The sequence below is a fragment of the Mirounga angustirostris genome, unplaced genomic scaffold (assembly GCF_029215605.1).
Source record: "Mirounga angustirostris isolate CCGP_5_RB_7025 unplaced genomic scaffold, mMirAng1.0.hap1 SCAF_5, whole genome shotgun sequence".
NCBI lineage: Eukaryota > Metazoa > Chordata > Mammalia > Carnivora > Phocidae > Mirounga > Mirounga angustirostris.
Genome location: NW_026991713.1, coordinates 59,631,376 through 59,648,788, shown reverse-complemented (window position 1 = coordinate 59,648,788; position 17,413 = coordinate 59,631,376). Strand labels below are relative to the sequence as shown.

Sequence of the window (17,413 nt, the reverse complement as noted above, 5' to 3'; positions counted from 1 at the left end):
AGTCTCCAGATGTGAAGGGATCAGTAGAACTAGATGTAAACACGGCTCTAAGCCGGCCTGCCTCCTTCTTCTTCTTCAAGATAGTCCCGAAGTGAGCACGCTCACAGATGACAGGGTGCAGAGGTGTCTGGGCACGGATATTCCACCCCCCCCCCCCAGGAGGGTTGGAGGTCTCTAGGCTTTGGGAAACCATATGGAGTGGATGGGGGGCAGTCCACAAGCCCCCGCCGTGTCAGTGTCCGGGTGGCTGAGAGCTCCCGCAAGTGGAGAGGCCTAGGGGAGAAAAATGGAGAGTCCGGCTTGAGTCACTTTGCCCCTTCTTAGGCCCCAAATCCTCGCACCGGGGAAGCCCGGCCAGACATCCGAGCGCGGCGAGGCAGGAGGGGCGCGGAGGCCCGGGAGAAGGGGGCTGCGGGCCGGTTGGGGAGGCCGAGACCGAGCCGGCCCGCCCGGCGCCCCATCGCCCGGGGCAGCGGCCTCGCACGGCGGCCGCCTGGAACCCGAGATCTGGGCTCTCGCCGCTCGCCCTGCGCGCAGCGCTCCGACCGGGTGTATTGTATTTTATTAGTATTTTGTCCGACTGGTTATCACAGTGCTCCCCCTTCCTCGTGTGGTGTTCAAATGCAAGGCTGCCCGGGGTTCCCTTTTGAATCTTTGTGTGTGCACCGGTCTTAAAGAAGTGACTCAGTGGAAAGTGTAGTTCTCCGTCCCTTTCAGACCAGATGGGTCACCGGCTGTTGAAAAAGAATCAAAACCTCTGAAAAGGTTTGTGACTTAAATCTTTTAAAAGTTCTCACGCTTGTTTGTTATGGTCATTTTTTTTTTCTTTTCTTCTTTTAAAAAGTTGGCTAATTGGTGTTTTTATTTTTACTCTTTGATTTCTTTCTTTCTTTCTTTCTTTCTTTCTTTCTTTCTTTCTTTCTCTCTCTCTCTTTCTTTCTTTTCTTTTTCTTTTGGTACAATTGTTTTTAAAGGGGGGTATTTCGTTAGACCCGAAACTGTGGGGCGGCTTTCTCTTCAGCGAGCGTCCTAGCCCTACACATCTGCCTCTCCTCCCACCCCCGCCACAATAAATACATTAATATGATTATCAGAAAATTGTACCTGGAGAGAATGAGGCGGACGTGGAAGGATCCGGGATCGTGGTCCTCTCTTCCTTTATGGCGATCTGCTCGCTCCAAGCCCGCGAAGGAAAATTCAGCGCGCCTCAACCCCTCCCTTCTTCTTCTCCTTTTTTTTTTTTTTTTTTTTGTTGTCCTTGTTGTTTTTGTTTGTTTGTGTGTTTGAAAATCCCCTAGGAAGGGAACTTTCCCTGGGCCTACCGGAAACTCGGCCTTGCTCTCCCCTCTCTCGGGCAGCCATAAATGTTTGTCTGCTTCCGTCCATACCCGGCGTTGCGTCCTCCCGGGCACCTCTGTTGCCCGAATGGCCAGGACCCCGGCTCTGGCCATCGCCTCATCCATCTCTGCCCCCTCCTCCCGCCTGACCCTGTTTGCTTGCCCTCCTCTTTAAAACAGGGGCTTCAGAGACTCCCCAAAGCCACTAATCACCCCCATATGTGGGATCCCTCCCCGATGGCACAAAGCAAAAGCCGGAGAAAAAGAAGCAGGAAAGAGCGGCCTCCCGGCTCTCCCTATCCTCCTCTGGCCGGAGGACCTTGTCTGGAGAGGGGGGTTCCCAAACCCAGCCCCCCAGGGGCATAGGAAGAAGCTAACTTTCTTCCTTCCTCCCTTGTCTTCCCTCAGATGCTGTGATCCTGACTCCTACCCCTGGCCCCTCCTCAGAATATCTCCTCTTGCATTTTATTGTTATCCTGCTAGGGAGGGACTGTTAACTACTGTTTTATTGTTCTTTATTATTTATTGTTACTATGATTGTTGTTAGAGATTGGTTCGCAGGGTTCAGGGGCCAGCAGCCAGGCCCAGAGGGAGGGCTGCTTGTCACACATGCACGCAGGCACACACACACACACACACACACACACACCCCTAGCACAGTGTGCACACTCACAGGTAGGTGCCCCCAGATGCCTGCTACACGCAGGTCCCTGCACAGCAGTTCGGAGGCGGCAGGCATCCTCCCACCCCCGCGCGCACAGAGCGCGCTGCCCACGCACACCAGCATCCAGACGCTACCACCGCCCCAGCCCCAGCCCAAGGCCAAAACCCACGCACACCGAGCTGGTAAGGAAAGCAAAATACGTAAGAATCCACTTGCAGAGATCCCTTCTCTCCCACAGTCTGGAGGGGTGAGTCAGGCCTCTGTCTCTTTCCCCCAGTCTCCCTCTCTCTCTCTCTCTCTCTCTTTTTTTCTCCTTGTTTACAGCTTCAGAGAGCTCAAGGCCCATAAATCTTGAGGGGCCTACAGAGCGCAGAGCACATTTGTATGCATCGTTAGGACTCGCTAATACCTAAGCCCATTAACGAGCGTGTATGCGCGTGGTTTCCGGTGTGTATTAACTTATAGTTAAATTCTGGAGGAAAGGGCATTGTGAATTAACATATACCAAATCCATCACCGGCTTTTGTCATATCATATTAGTCAGCCATGGGTTTGGGGGAGCGGGTTGCCTGAGTTAGGGTGTACCCACCCTCCAAACTTTCTGGAGCAAGTCTGGGGGTGGGTTTAGGGGAAGAGGAGACACCTCTGCCTCAGCCCCGGTCCTTCAGATGCCCCAGGCCAGCGGCCGCACACCTGCGGGATGGTGGAGGGGCTGGGGACCAGTCCAGGAGGCCATCCGCGGTGGAGGGAGGCGGGCGAGGGGAAGGCCCTGCCGGCGGCAGGCCGGGATTGTGCTGGGGCCGCTTGGCCCAAGGCCGCTTGGGCCCTCTGGTTTCTGCTTCCGAAGAGAAAGGAAAGAAAAGGCAAGTGGCGTCGCTAAACTTTAAACCCAAGAGGAGACAGTGGGGGGAGGAAAAAAAAACCCAAAAACGATCCGAGGAGGAGGAGGCCGAAGGCCAAGGAAAGGAAGCGAGGCCGGCGGGCGCGGGAAGCCTGGAGATTTCTGCAAGGGTTTGAAAGCTGGGCCTTTTCCCCACCCCACTTACCCCGCCCCCGTCGAGGAGGTTAATTGTAGCCCTCTGATAAATAGACAAATACATAAAATTTAAAACAAAAGATTTTTTAAGAGAAAGGGGGAGAAAAGGAAAAGAAAGAACAGATTAAAAAAAAGAAAGAAAGAAAAAGAAGAAGAAATCCTAATTGTATGGCATGTTTCAGCCAGGTGTTCGTGATCCCAGCGACTCAGATCCTATTGGAACCCCAAGGATCTGTATAACTGGGCCCGTGTAGACAGAGATGAAAGATGCCAGTTCTAGGGAGAAAAGGGAGAGTGGAAAGTCCATCTCTTGGGGTCCTGTAGAAAATGCCAAAGACAAGCTAAATTATTGTGTCCGTGTGGATCCCGTTGCCTATTTAAATACAGCAAGCGGGGCGGGGTGGGGGCGCCGGGCTGGAGCGGCCGACCCCGAGCGGGCGGCGGGAGAGAGTACGCCCCACCCCCCCACCTCCGCCTGCGGCCGGGGGCCGGGGGCCGGGGGCCGGGGGGCCGGGGGAGGGGAGGCGGGGGCGGGCCCTCCCCGGGCGCTGTGAACTTTAGCTGGGCCGCCGCCTGTCAGCCCCAGAAAGCGTTAAAGGTGCAGCAGCCCGCGCCAGCCTCCGCAGCCGCCTTTGTACGCGTGATTTATGACTTCAATCTTGGTTCACCGAGAGTTCACACGGCTTTCGCTGCTGTTGAAGGTTAAAAGATGGTCTTCGCTTGACAAGTGGGACTATTGAAAATTCCTTCTTCTTCGTTTTTTTTTTTTTTTTTTTTTTTTTTAGAAGCGAAGAGCGGAGACTCAGAAGAGAGAAAATTTGGGGGGAGGGGACAGGAGTTGCAGGTGGGGGAAAATAGATCAGGAAAGTTTGTCCCCCTACATTTAGGATTTTTTCATAGGTAGGATTTGGGAGTATGTTGGGGAGGCGGGTAGAGAATAGGAGGAGCTAGGGAAGGGATTTAATGATCTCTGGAGGCCAAAGGAGTGGCATTCTAAAAAACACAAGTCGTGTTTCCACAATTAATTATCTGGATAATTTGGATCACACCTAACCGATCCTCCTCTTGAGAACAGAAGGGGGGCCCGGGAAGGAGCTTGGAGTGAAGGGCGGATATGTGGTCCCCATGGCAGTAGGTGCCCACCAGCTATGCTGCACTGACCATCCACCTAGCCTGCTAGCAAGCTTTCAAGTGCACCCTTGTACCCACAGGTTTGGAAGAGAGTTCTTTGGGTCCCAACTGTTCCAACTCCCTTCATCCTGAGATGTCCATGTCCATGTCACCTGACATGCAGATTTGATGCAACTGCTGAGGCTGATGGGAAAACCATAGAATTGGGACTGGAAGTTCTTTCTAATGCCACCCCTTGGTTACTGGCCACTTGTTCCTTCTTCCTTCTAGCATTTTGAAGAAAGTGGTTCCACAGCAGAGATGGTGGTCAAAGATCTCCCAGAGGCCAGAAGATAAGGCCCCTTTGCTCTACGGCTTTGAGTATTTGAAGGAACAAGAATCTCTCCTCCTTTTCAGATTGCCTGAGCGAGAGAAGGAGATCTCCTGGAGCTGTGAGGGTCCGAGTGGCTCTTTGAAGTTCCTTTAAGATCTTTAAAAATCCCACTGAGGTGGGAATTTGGGATTATAGGTGTTGGGGGGGAGAGCAGCAGAGAGCTGGGTCTGGTGTTGGGCATGCCTGCTTAGCCCTGTTTAGACCCCACCACCAAGACTGATGAAGTCAGAGTCAGCCCCTCAAATCCAGATTCTGGAACCAACGGCATCCACACTAGAAGGGGTGTTCCCTGTTTCTCTTCCCCCCCTAGAGTTAGAAGGCCTTCCACCACTACAGTATGAGGGCTCCTAGGCAATCCCTGTGAGAACAGAGGAGCCAGGGGGAGAGGAATCAGAAAGATGGGGCCCCCATCTCTCTGGGACACCCAGTACCAGCTCCTCCCACAGGACACCCCGCAGAACAGGCAGCAGGGAGCAGAGAGACCCCAGAAACCCAGAGTCCAGGTTCTGAGGACTCTTTGGCAGGGATGACCCTCTGGCCTCAAGAGAAGAAGCATGGCCCTGTGTTTAGAACCCCCTGTGGGGGTTAGCTGTTAGGAGGAATCAGCCAAGGAAGCTAATGAATCTCTTCCATGTTCTGGTTGGAACACAGAAGAATGAACTTAAGGGCGTCTAGAAGTAATGGCTGCAATGATGTCCCCTTCCCACCCCCTTTAACCGAATTCTTCCCTGGGAAATAATTTCAGCGGGCTTGTGCTTATCTGCAAGTCTGCAATAATTATGAATTATTAATTCATAATTAAGACTGTTGATTGTGACCATTGCTCTCCAGTGGGCTCATTTATTTCCTTCTCCTCTGTGAAGCACAGGGCAGCCTCTGCTAGCCCCTGCCCTCAGAATAAGCAAACTGAGGCCTGGTCCTCTGGAAAGCAGCCCTTGAACTCGGCCCCTATGTGGAAGAGTTGCCTCACTACCAGTCAGGTCCTGTTGCACCCCCACAGAGTATTTGCACTCAATAAACCACCTCCCACTAACGTCAGATTTCAAAGCGCTTTGCGGGCTTGGCTCCTAGAAAGGTAGAGTGAGGACTGCTAGTGAGACTCCAGCGAGGGAAACAGCTTAGCCAAGCTCTGGGTGGAGACAGGAGATCAGGCCTCTTGGCAGGACTCCCAGGCGTAAGAACCCAAGTGATCTGGCATCAGGGGTGGGCCCTCTGCCTTCCCCTGCCGCAGAAGATGCTGGTCTCCTTCAGCCCTCTGGAGACCCCCCAATACACACCTGGCTCCTTTTCCTGACCTCCCTTTCCCCCCACCCCACTCCCTTGAGGAGGCAAAGGCTTCAAGATACACCACACTCTGGGAGGTTTGGGGGCGGGGAAGTGGGATCTGCCAGTTGTTTCACATCTGTAAGGGCCTAGAGAGGGAGAAAATTGTATCCTGTGAGATAATTTCCATCTGAATCCCCGCCTGCAGCTCACCTCCCCCTGCGCTGAGACATGCTCTTATTCCCGTCTTCCCTCCTTCCCTGCCCTCTGAAAATGCTGACCCAGACTGGAGGCCGAGGCTGCTCCCACAGCTGCATCTAGAGAGAGAGACAGAAGTAGAAAATGAGGGAGGGGGTTCAAACCTCCTACTTCCCCTACTATTCCTCAAACCCAGAACAACCCCCCAGTCCAGGGCCCTCCCTCCTCCTTCCCCCAACTCGGCCTCATGGAAATGGAGCCCTTCTCCCCTCCCTGAGGCTGTGACTGCTCTAAGATTTTGCTCTAAGAACACCACCACCTTGCATAGGACATTTGGGGACCCAGCCCCCATGCCTCTCCCAGTGCCTGTCTGGTCCGAGGGAAGCAGTGGCCCAGCCAGCACATGGCCACTTCATGCTACAGGAGAGCAGTCCATGGAGACCCCTCAACTGCCATCCCAAACCTCACTGGCTCTTCCCCTGAGTCACTCCAGCACCCTTGTTCTCCCCCAGGCCAGAAGGCAGGTAGGAAGCCCATCTAGAGAGTCCCCTGGAGTTGGCGAGCATATTTAATTTACTGTTTGATAGCAAATAAAGAGACCTTGGGAAAAAGGGAAGGAGCAACTGTGCCTGGCGACCTCCCCACCCGCCCCTCCTCTGGACATTGGCTTTCTCCATGAAACAGTGCGCTGTTGTTCTTGGACAACCATTCCCCACCATCTCCGTTCGAAGGGTTTGAGTTTCACCCTCCGTTCACCCCCATTAATCACCCCAGCAGCTAAACATCACCCAGCCCCCTCTGGCCCTTTTTCTTCTTCTTGCCCTTAGTATTCATGGCGGGCATTCCTCACTGCTGCGTGCCTCACAAAGACCCCTCCTCCGACACAAGGTCCCTCCCCCCTCCAGCTACCCCGTCCTCAGTGGGCGCTACTCACCTTTCCCGAACTTCTGACTGCCAGCTCCCATTCCTGAACCCCGTTCCCCAGCTTTCACCCCTGCCACTGCCCATTCCCTCACCACACCCTCCTCCAGGTACCTCATGCCATCCCCACACCCCTCTGCCGTCTCTCCCACCCACCAGCCTCTTTCCTCCATGCTCTATCCACATGTATCTTTCTCCTTACTTCTCTAGTCCTTCCCCTCCGCAAGGCGTTCCCTAGGCCCTTGCCAACCCAGCCCTGAAGCACTTCCCTTCCAGCCTGGAGAAGCTGAGAGGCAGTGTAGCCCAGTGGTTAAAACCGGGGGCTTGGAATTCAAATCCCAGATCTGTCACTTGCTAGTTTGTACAACCTTCGGCCGATGACTTAACCTCTCTGAGCCATCCATAAAATGGACATACCCACTGACCTTATAGAGTTGTTGTGTAGATCAGATTAAATTTTATTTGCATAGATCCGAGCATTCAGCAGGGGCTTGATAAATGGTAGTTATTAATATTAGGAGCTTCTTGTAAGGAGAATAAAGGATGCTCTTCAGATTCCAATAAAAGCGAAGGGATTGCCCCCTCCACCAGCTGAAAGGGAAGGATAAAAGTTACATAGCCTTGTAGATAAGCAGGGCCCCTTTACCAGGCGGCCATACTCTTCTGTTAGCCCTGGGGGTGGGGGTGGGGGTCTTATATTTTGCTGCACATTGGAACCCCCTGGAGAGCTTTAAAAAACACTGATGCCTGGATCCCACCTCCAGAAGTTCTAATTTGGTTGGTCTGGGGTAGTGCCCAGGCATCTGGAGTTGTAAAAAACCCCTCAGGTGATGCTAATGTGCAGCCTGGGGTTGAAGTATGGGCCCGAGGAGGCGATATGAGGGGCCAAGAGGCTGCCACCCTGCCCTTCTCTTGTGCGCCGGCAGGATGCTCAGCCTAGAGCTGCTTCGCAGTGTGGGCACTCCCTTGGCCTCAGCCCGCCTGGCTTCAGTGGGGGAGGGTGTCACTTAGGATTGGCTTCCCCGGACACCTCAGAATTTTAGAGACTCATCTTTTCCATTTCTTACCATTGCTAGGATTTTGAAAGGGGCCACCCCAAGAGCAAACAAGGGACTGGACAAATTGACCCTCTCAGAGGCCCCTCTCCTCAGAACAGCGTATGATCCCAGACCACCAGTGACAGGGGCAGAGGCAGCGAGTAGGAAAATTTGTAGTTACATAGTAAATGGAATTTCTACCTGGTTGCTACAATAATAGGCCAAGCAATTAGGATACAAGTTTCCAGGATCTTTTCCTATATTTCCAAAAAGATAAATCACCCCCAGGAACATAATCTGCATATTGTAATTAACTGATAAATATTTCATGCCTGGTTCAAACTTTCTCCTCTTCTATTTAATGGCCACAAACTTGAGCACAGAGGAAACAGGGGAGTGAGGAGAGGGAGGGAAGGGAGGCTCCACATTGGCTTTGGGGGAGGGAGAGACTGTCTCAGCTGCTTCTTTATTTACTTTCCTCCTGTTCCTTTAAGGAAACATTGCTCACCTGGAGAAAATCGGGTCCCAGGTGGTAGAGGGTGTGACTTGGGCTTGTTGGCTTCAGCCCCACCCCCCACCCCACCCCCACCTCCCCCAGGAGAGGCCAGTCTCTGGTGACCCTGCGGGCACTGGGAGCAGCAGGCTTTGGAGTCCAAGGGCCCACTGTTTGAATATAAGCGCTGCTCTGCCATTTATTAACCAGTTGGCTTAAGGCAATTTACTTAATTTATCTGGAACTCAGTTTCCTCATCTGTGAAACCGGCATAGCAATCTTTTCCTTGTAGCATTGCCTGTGCCCAGCACATTCTCCAGTACACGCTATTATTATCAGTGGGAACGATTTATAATAAGTAATCACCCCATTGCCTTGCACCCCTTCCCTTGCCCTGCTCCACCCCAGTGTTTAGGGCACTTAAGCGACTGAATGCTACTGTGAATATGATGAATGCCTAGCTCATTTAATCACCAGAACTGGCCCTCTGAAAGAAGTGTATTATTATCCCTATTTATTGTTTGTGTTCTGCAAATGAGGGGGCTGGGGCCTGTAGAACCTCAGTATCTTCCCAGTGTTCCCCAGCTAAGTGGTGAAGAGCACAGACTGTGTAGTTTTATTTCTGGGCTCTGCCATTTCATGTCTAGCTGTAGAGGCAGCGTAAGCTACTTAAATTAACCAAAGTCTCAGTTTCTGCATCTGTAAATTGGAAATATTCAGGGTGCCTACCTGGAAGGTCACTGTGAGAAATGCACGTACAGGGCCCAGCTCCGTACTGGCAGATGGTAGGCGTCCAACCGATATTAGTTGGCATCCCCATCACCCCCATCACCATCACCATCACCATTATACCACCAGTGGTTCTCAGGGCTGTGGTGGCTCCTGCCCTTTGGTGGCGTTGGGAGGTTAAGTGTGTGTGAGGGTTCTCCACAGGCCACAGAGCAACTCTCTCATTAACTCCCCCCCCCCCCACTTCAGTACCCAGGACTTGGGAAAAAGGACACTAAACAGATTATGACTCCATTTCGGGAATTAAATCAAAACTCAAGACTAACTCAATTTGGCTTCTGACGAGAGAGAAAGGTTAAAAGGGAGTGAGGAGGCGTCTGGGCGTGCTCTCAGAATTGTAATTGGCTCTGGATCCTCGCCCCTGGCCCCTTTGCAGGGCCAGCGCCCAAAGGGGATCCCTTGGGGCGGAGGAGTGGAGGAGCCTTAGAACTCTGTGTCACCCGCAAGTGGGTAAGGGGGTTGGGAACATTTCCCCAAGAAGGATCCTCTCCTCACAGGCCTGAGTCAGCCTAGCCCCAGATTGAAGGGGATCCCAAGACGGGATGGGGAATGAGGCTTAGGCGGCGGGGCGGGCCCCAGTAGAGCGGAGGAGGAGTCTGGCTGGAGGCAGTCCCCTCCCTGGTGACTCTCTTTAAGAAAGACGCTAAGCAACGCTGACATTGCCAACTCTCACGTTCCGATATATTTATTAGACGCCCCCAAAACATTATGACATGCGTCCCTGCATAAACGTATATTCTGTGTCTGCATATCCACCCAGCTGTCATTCAGCTCGGTACCTTAGTCCGGATTATTCTGAGCACTGTGAACTAAAAGTGAAAATCGATTTCAACCTGAGGGAGAGGGTAATTAAACCTCAGTATTTCTGCCTTGGCTGCTAACACTCTCCATCCGCGCGTAGACCATTATTTCCCATTATACAGAAGGGGAAACTGAGGCTCAAGAAGATGAGCGAGTAGCTTGCTCGGAATCACAGTTGCAGTGTAGGATCCAAGGATGATTCCAGAACAGAAACCGAGGTCTCCGAGGGAAGGAAGGCAGGGAAAGCCCCCACCTCAGTCCTGACCCCGAGGCCTCAGGCCTCCCCAAAGCCGGCTGCGTTGGGGGCAGCGCTGTTGAGGGAGGGACTCCAGGGCTCGCCGGACAGCGGGGCCTGGGGCGAGAGCGTCGCCAGCGCGTCCTCATTCCGCGATTACTGTCAGGGGACCATCCATCAGCGCCGCCCGGGACGCTCGGCCCAGACTGCCCGCCGCCCGCCGGGGTCTCTCCAGATCACATTAGCGAGGGGCGAGGGCGCGCGGCGGCACCACCGCGGGGCGGGGGACCCGGGCAGGCCCGGGGCTGCTCTGGGACGCTCCCCTCCTCCCAGCTCCCGCCCTGGCGTCCAAGGGCGCGGAGGGGGGCGCTATGTCCGGAAACCTCCACCCGGGGGGGCTCCAGGGAGGGGGCCGGGGGCGTGCGGGGAGGAACCTCCAGAAGCAGAAAGAGAAACACCTGTAAAGGGGAAACAGGAGCAAGTTGGCTGGCGCGGGGTGGGGGAGAGGCGCTGAACAGGGGGTGCAGAGAACGGGGGTGCTTGGGAGAGAAGGGTTTCCGGGGCCGGGGCGGGGGGGAGAAAAGAGAGGATGCAGGAGGAGAGAATTTGGAAGAAACAGAGGAGAGCATCCAAACGGGTTGGAGGGAACCTTAGAGATAAGCTAGTGCAGCCCCCTCACTTGACACGGAGAAACTGAGGCCCAGGCAGGGGAAGCCCTCATCCAAGACCCACTCCAGCTGCTGGCCAGCTTAGCTTTTGGCCCCCAGGCTCATTTATTCAGTCAACGCCTGGGGGTTGAGTGCCTGCTCTGCGCTGGGCCCCAGGGCTGCCTACATGGTGCGAGACCAGCTCCTGCCTTCTGGAAGCTGCTGTCTTTCCTGGGCCTGGGGAGGAGGTCCCAGCATCCAGAGGAGTTCAGGAGGGGTTCCAGGAGCCCCACTTCTTCCAGCCACTCAACTCCCCTTGCCCTCTGCTGTTCTGCTTCCATCCTCGTGGCATGTGGCCGCTCCATAGAAGAACCCCCTTTTTCACATTCCATGGGACTCCCCAGGAGCTTGAGAGTTTGGCCAACTTGCTCTGCCTCCCATGGCCCACAGGCTAGACCTGAAAGTCAGGCCCTTATTGCTGGCTCAGTTAGTCTTCTGGGGATGGGCAACCCCACACACTGCAGTGAGATCAAAGCAAGCTGGTAGGCAGGATGGAGGTTTGTACCTGATGCACTTCGGGGCTCCACAGCCTGGGGTCATTCCTTTGCTGGTGCCTAAAGCAGCCGTCCTTCCTGAGGACCCCAGGAGGGTGGAGCTGGCACCATCTTCCAGGGAAGGACTGGTCCTCTTCAGTCAGATTCTCCAGTGCCCTGTGTGAGGCTTTGTGCCGGGCATGCTAGCAGTTTCAGAGAGCCTTGTCCCCATCCAGGGGGTTCGTGCTCTAGACACAGATGAATTGACACCTCTCTGGCTTCCCCCAGTCCCTGCCAGCATCATGGAATCCCCAAATCCTTTGCCACCCTGGATCATCTTCTTCTTCCTACCTCTGGGAGAACTGAGTGGTTCCCTCTAATACCCCCCGACCTCTCTCCTTAAGCCTGTTCCTGACACACAGGAAGTGCCTCCTTATGTCTAAACTTGGTCCCTCCTTCCCCATTGTCCATCATCATCACTTTGACTTGACTTAGTATTTTGTCATGACCAAGGCCGAAGTAGTGTGTCTTTTCTACAAACACCCCACCCTCCCAGTGATACTCGCCCAATCCTCAGTGTCCAGGCAGGAAGTGGGGACAACTTCCTCCAAGGGCTCTGGAAACTTCTTTTCCCTCTGTCTGAAACAGGCTCCTAAATGCTCTGAGGCTGTGGTGGTTGTTTTAAAGAAGGGAGCGGGGCGCCTGAGTGGTGCAGTTGGGTAAACGTCCCACTCTTGGTTTCGCCTCAGGGCGTGATTTCGGGGTCATGAGATAGAGCCCCACCTCGGGCTTCACGCTTGGCATAGAGTCTGCTTGAGATTCTTTCTCCCTCTCTCTCTGCCCCTCCCACTCGTTCTCTCTCTCTCAAATAAATAAATAAATCTTAAAAAAAAAAAAAAAAAAAGAAGGTACCAGCTTTCATACACAGCCCAGGTTCTATTTAGAGGGATGAAAATGTGAGTTTCCAATCCCAGAATCTTAGCCTCTGGGCCAGTCCCCAGAGTGGTGTGGGGCTCAGGAAGGGAGAGACATAAGCAGAGCAGTACCTGAGCAGATTCTCAGGGATGGGTCCCCCAGAGGGCAAGACACTCCTGAAGTTCCAGATCAGAGACCCACAGACAAATTTCAGCAGTATTCCTTCTTGCAGGCAAAGTGATGCCCTCAGGATCTAGTCTAGTGGAAAAGCCTGGCTCTCTCCACAGCCCCTGACACTTTATCCAGAGGAGGATGTCAGGAGCGGTGCTGGAAGCTGAGAGGCTGGGAGTAGACAAGAAATTCTTCCAAGGGCATGTAGATGAGGGGGTGGAGCGCCCAGCCCAGCAAAGCATCCAAGGAAAGAGGCCTTGGCAATAACTCTCTGTGTCTCTGTACTAATTCCACATATATTGTCTTGTGTGATCCTCCGTGCTGGGTTCGGCGCTTGGCACAGAATACAGGCTTGTTGTACAAATGGATGAATGAAGAGCCGTGGGAGGAAGGTCATGATCCTCGATTATATATGAAGAAACAGAGGCACTGAAAAGTTAAATGACTTGCTCAAGGTCACATGTCTTGTCAGGGGCAGGGCCAAATTGCAGTGGAGAGTCTCTTTGGTGGTGGATGGAGGTAGAAAGGAGGGAGGCCGGGAGGGGGGAATAAACTATCAGGTATACCCGGGGCAGGAGGGGTGGACAGAGGAGAACTCCCTGAAGACGAGACTCTCTGAGAAAGATGACATTTAAGACCATGCACCTTTTAAGATGCCTCTTTGAATGGTGATTTGTTGCATATACACAGGCCTGCAAATAACATGGACGGGTCAAGGGGGAGAACAGACTATTGAGGACCAGGAGAGAAAGCCGACTCTGAGAGTCTGGATACCCCGCCCCAGACCTTTGCTAGCCCCTAAACGCTGCATGACATCAGACCAGCCACACCCCTCTCTGCACCTGAATGAAGATACCAGATGAGGAGGAAGGTGCACAGGGGCCAGAAGGGCCCGGTCATTGTCTTCAGGGTAGCTACAACTGCGGGCGTCGGGTTCCTGCTTCCCTGGATCTATTCTTTGTTGTCATTATTGTTGTTGGTTTTGTCTGATTTCAGTTATTTTATGTTTTTTTGAATAGGAAATACATGTACCTGGTTGAAAACTCAAAAGGTACCAAAAGTTATACAGTGACAAGTAAGTCTCCCTCCCGTCCTCAGGACTCCTAGGCCACCTGGGTCCTCTCTTCATTATAACCGCACTAACCACTATCTCATATCAGCCTCCAAAGGTATTTTCTACTTCTCCCAGCTTGTCCCCTGAAGTCACCACGACGCTGAGTTGAGCACTGAGGTTTTGGGGAGAAGTGGTAAAGGGACACACCTGGACTGGTGGGGCTCTGGAGTACCAAATACTGTCAGTGTCCCCTCCCACCCTGGTGAGAGGGCAGCCCACCCTAGGAGCTCAGAAGCCCTGCAGGGAATGGGGCGGGGCGGGCCAGGCAGGGGAGGAAAGCTGCTCAAGGTGCTATCATCCCAGGGTCTCGCTGAACCACAGGGCCCTCAGCGTTAGCCCGGCTGAGGTCCTGCTCGGGATCTGCAGTGTACAAGTCTCCACACCTTCCCTCTACTACCTGTTGCACCGTTGGGAAGTCTTTCTGGATGCCTAGCTCCAATCCCTTCTACTTTGGGTGCAGCCCAGGACTTTTTATTCTGCCCTCGGTGAAGGTGGACTTGATTCCCTCCCTTGCCCTACATACACCATCAGTCCCCCTCTCCCCACCTTGAAGTCTCTGAATTCCTGGTGCAGCCTTCATTTCCAACTGCTTCATGCTTGCCTGGCTCATCCCCTTGGTCTTATTAGCCCATAGTACACTTTGGCCATGGAGATGATGAAATCCCAACCTAAAGCGAAGTTTTCTACCAGAGTCAGGGGGTAAATCTAGGACAGTCCCTTTGGCAACTGAATCTCCCCCCTTTTGGTGATGCCCTAGACCAATCCTGCACTTGGGCTCATACCTTGACTCCCAGATCCTCACATGTGGCCTGTAGTGAGATAAGGCACAAGTTAACCCCACACCTGGGATGGCGTCCCCCTGTCTTCCTCTCCAAACTCTCCCCTGGTTAACCTCATCCTTTGCATTTACTCATTAAGCAATTATTATTGAGCACTATTGCAAGTTCTTGGGATGCATCAGTGAACAAAACAGAGAAAGACCCCTGCCCACATGGAGTTTACATTTTAGCAGGAAGAGACAGATAATAAATAATATATTTATTAAATAAGTAAACTATACTGTATACTAAAAGATGATAAGGGTTATAGAAAAAAACAGATCCAGGAAAGAGGGATTGGAATGATGGAGAAGTCTGCAATTTTATTTATTTACTTATTCATTTATTAAAGATTCATTTATTTATTTTAGAGGGTGTGTGTGAGCTAGGGGAAGAGGCAGAGGGAGAGGGCAAGCAGACTCCCCACTGAGCACGGAGCCTGACATGGGGTGGGGGGTCAATCTCCAGACCCAGAGATCATGACCTGAGCTGAAACCAAGAGTCAGTCACTTAACGGATTGAGCCACCCAGGAGCCCCGAGATGTCTGCAATTTTAAGTATGTCAGTCAGCAAGATCTCATTGAGAGTATAGTATTTGAACAAAGACTTAGAGGTGAAGGGGTAAATAAGCCCTACAGATATTCGGGGAAGAGTATTCCAAGTTCCAGGAACAACTGGTGCAAAGGCCCTGGGGCAGGTGCATGCCTGGCAAGTTTGTGGAACCTGGAGGCCAGTGTGGCTGGAGTGGAGCAAGCAAGGAGAGTGGGAGAGGATGACAGAGGCAATGAGGGGCCAGATGATGCAGGGCCTTATATGCTATCTTAAGGACTTTGATCTTCATTCACTCAGTGAAGCAGGGAGGAAAGACCTAGCGGGACTTAAGTTTTGAATGGCCCTTTTGCCTTTTGTATTGGGAATGGTTTGCACGGGGCAAGGGAAGATGCAAGGAGACTTGTGGAAAAGGTATTGCACAAGTGCACCTGAGAGGCAAGTGGCTCGGACCAGGTGGCAGCAGTGGACGTGGGGACAAGGACCTGGATTCTGGATTTGGTGACCGTTCTCTAGAGCTTCCTCGGCTTCCATCCCTTTGCTCTCTTCACGTTCTCTCTTTTTTTCTAGGTTGTGTGTTTCCTCTTTCCTTGCCTACCGAGAGCTCCCTGAGGGCGGGGCTCCATTCCCGCCCCAGGACCTGCCCCAGCTCCCAGGGCAGGGTCCGCTCGAGGGCAGAGCGCCCAGTGCTGCCTAGGAACAGGCTGAGAGCAGGGCAGCCTGGCAGCGGTCCCGGTCGCGGGCTCCCGGAGCCGAGGGGAGGACGCTGCTGTCTTTAAAGAGGATGTGATGGACAGTTATTGAAGGCGCTCAGCTGGGGGGCTCTACTTTAGTCTTCATCTGCACTGCCCTCAAGGAAATCATAACCAGCTCTTAAAAACATGTTAAGACCAAAGCTGGTGTGTGTGTTTGAGCAGAGCTTCAGACAGCTACTTAACACTCGGGGCCTCCGGGCCTTTGATTCCTCTACCCCTCGCCTTGCCCTCTCCCCCCATCTGGCTGGTGTTTATCGGCCAAGACGTTGTTTAAATCACACTCGTTTCCTATAAACATTTCACTTGAAATGCCATCCGCTGCTCCAGAAATTCATCTATCACCAGCTCAGGGCGGCAGTGGGCAGGGCGGCCGGGGGGGGGCACTTGAGGAGCCTTAGGGCGATGGCTCCCCATCTCTCTCCTGTCCCCCATCATCCCTCCTCCCCTGACCCATATTCTCAGATTTCACACCGTAAGAACAACTTCCCCTCCGTGTAACAGGGCACTTAGTGCCAGGATTATTTATAACAGCTTTGATGGCCGCAGGCTGTGGGGAGCGGCCAGGCCCATGGATACTTCCTCTTGCACAGCTCAATAAACGGACCTGGAACGCTGTTTACCACCCGATGCCTCAGCTTCTTGTGTGTGTCATTTTGGCTTCGGGGGGGACATGGAGTTTGGGGAACAGGGGTCTGGGGATCAGGTCAAGGCTGCCCTCAGAGTTGAAGGGGTTTATAAGCCAGGTACCTGTATTCCCTGTCTGTCATCTCTGGCCAGGCTCTTCCCCTTGGAAGTGAGCTGCTCGTGGGGCTCGTTCTCCGGCAGGGGGCTGCGCCCTCCCTGCACAGCGTAGTGCCCGGAGCCAAGCTGAGGAAGATGCCTGGACTGGAATGGAGGTGCAGGCCGCTCCAGGGCTTCTGCTGAGGAAAGGTTTGAATTGGCTCAACTCGGGCTAGCGTGGAGGCAGGGGGACGGATGAATTCATTTCCTGAGGACTGAAAGCTCTCTGACCATCTGACCATCCTCCTCCTCCCCAGCCATAGCAATTCACTCGTTGTCCTAAGTGAAGGCTCTGCTGGGCTGGGGTGGGAGGATGGTAACCCATGTAATGGCTCCTCACCCCATCCCACTCATTGGCCAGGGTCACATCGACGAAGGGTGCCATCCGACCTCCTAAGTCCTTCCCAAAGGCCCGATCCAACCCTCCCCAGACACTGGGGCACTTCTACCTCCTTCCTGTGCCCGCTCGCTGCATGCCAGGCACCTCCTGGGTGAGTTCAGGGAGAGGCCTGATGAGAGACTTCTAGAAGGTAGAGAGGGATCAGGGTGAAGCCTAAGGTGGGACAGGCAGGGGAGCAGCCTTCATCTTTGGGGGTCAAGTAATGCTCCCTTTACAAGCCAAATGAAGAGAAAAAGTTCTTAGGGGAACATATGACTCCATAAAATAAAGGGACATAATTGGGAGCGATATCTAATTTATCTATTGAATCCCTCCTACGTACTCTTTTATCACTTAGATGGACAGAATATAATTGGTGTGCTGAACGCCATCAATCTCAGGGCCTGGGCTTCCTGTGCTGGCTACACCTATTACTGTCAGATTATGACACTGTAATACCAAGATCAATGACAT

The 17,413-nt window shown here is 53.2% G+C and overlaps 1 long non-coding RNA gene across 1 annotated transcript; it reads right to left on the bottom strand.

The window, feature by feature from the left end:
- Positions 1-284: 284 nt before the first annotated feature.
- LOC129045789 (uncharacterized) lies at positions 285-2,068 on the bottom strand. Its single transcript, XR_008505971.2, has 2 exons — positions 1,105-2,068; positions 285-734 (listed from the first exon to the last, which is right to left on the bottom strand). It is a non-coding gene; the product is annotated as an uncharacterized LOC129045789 (long non-coding RNA).
- Positions 2,069-17,413: the final 15,345 nt, after the last annotated feature.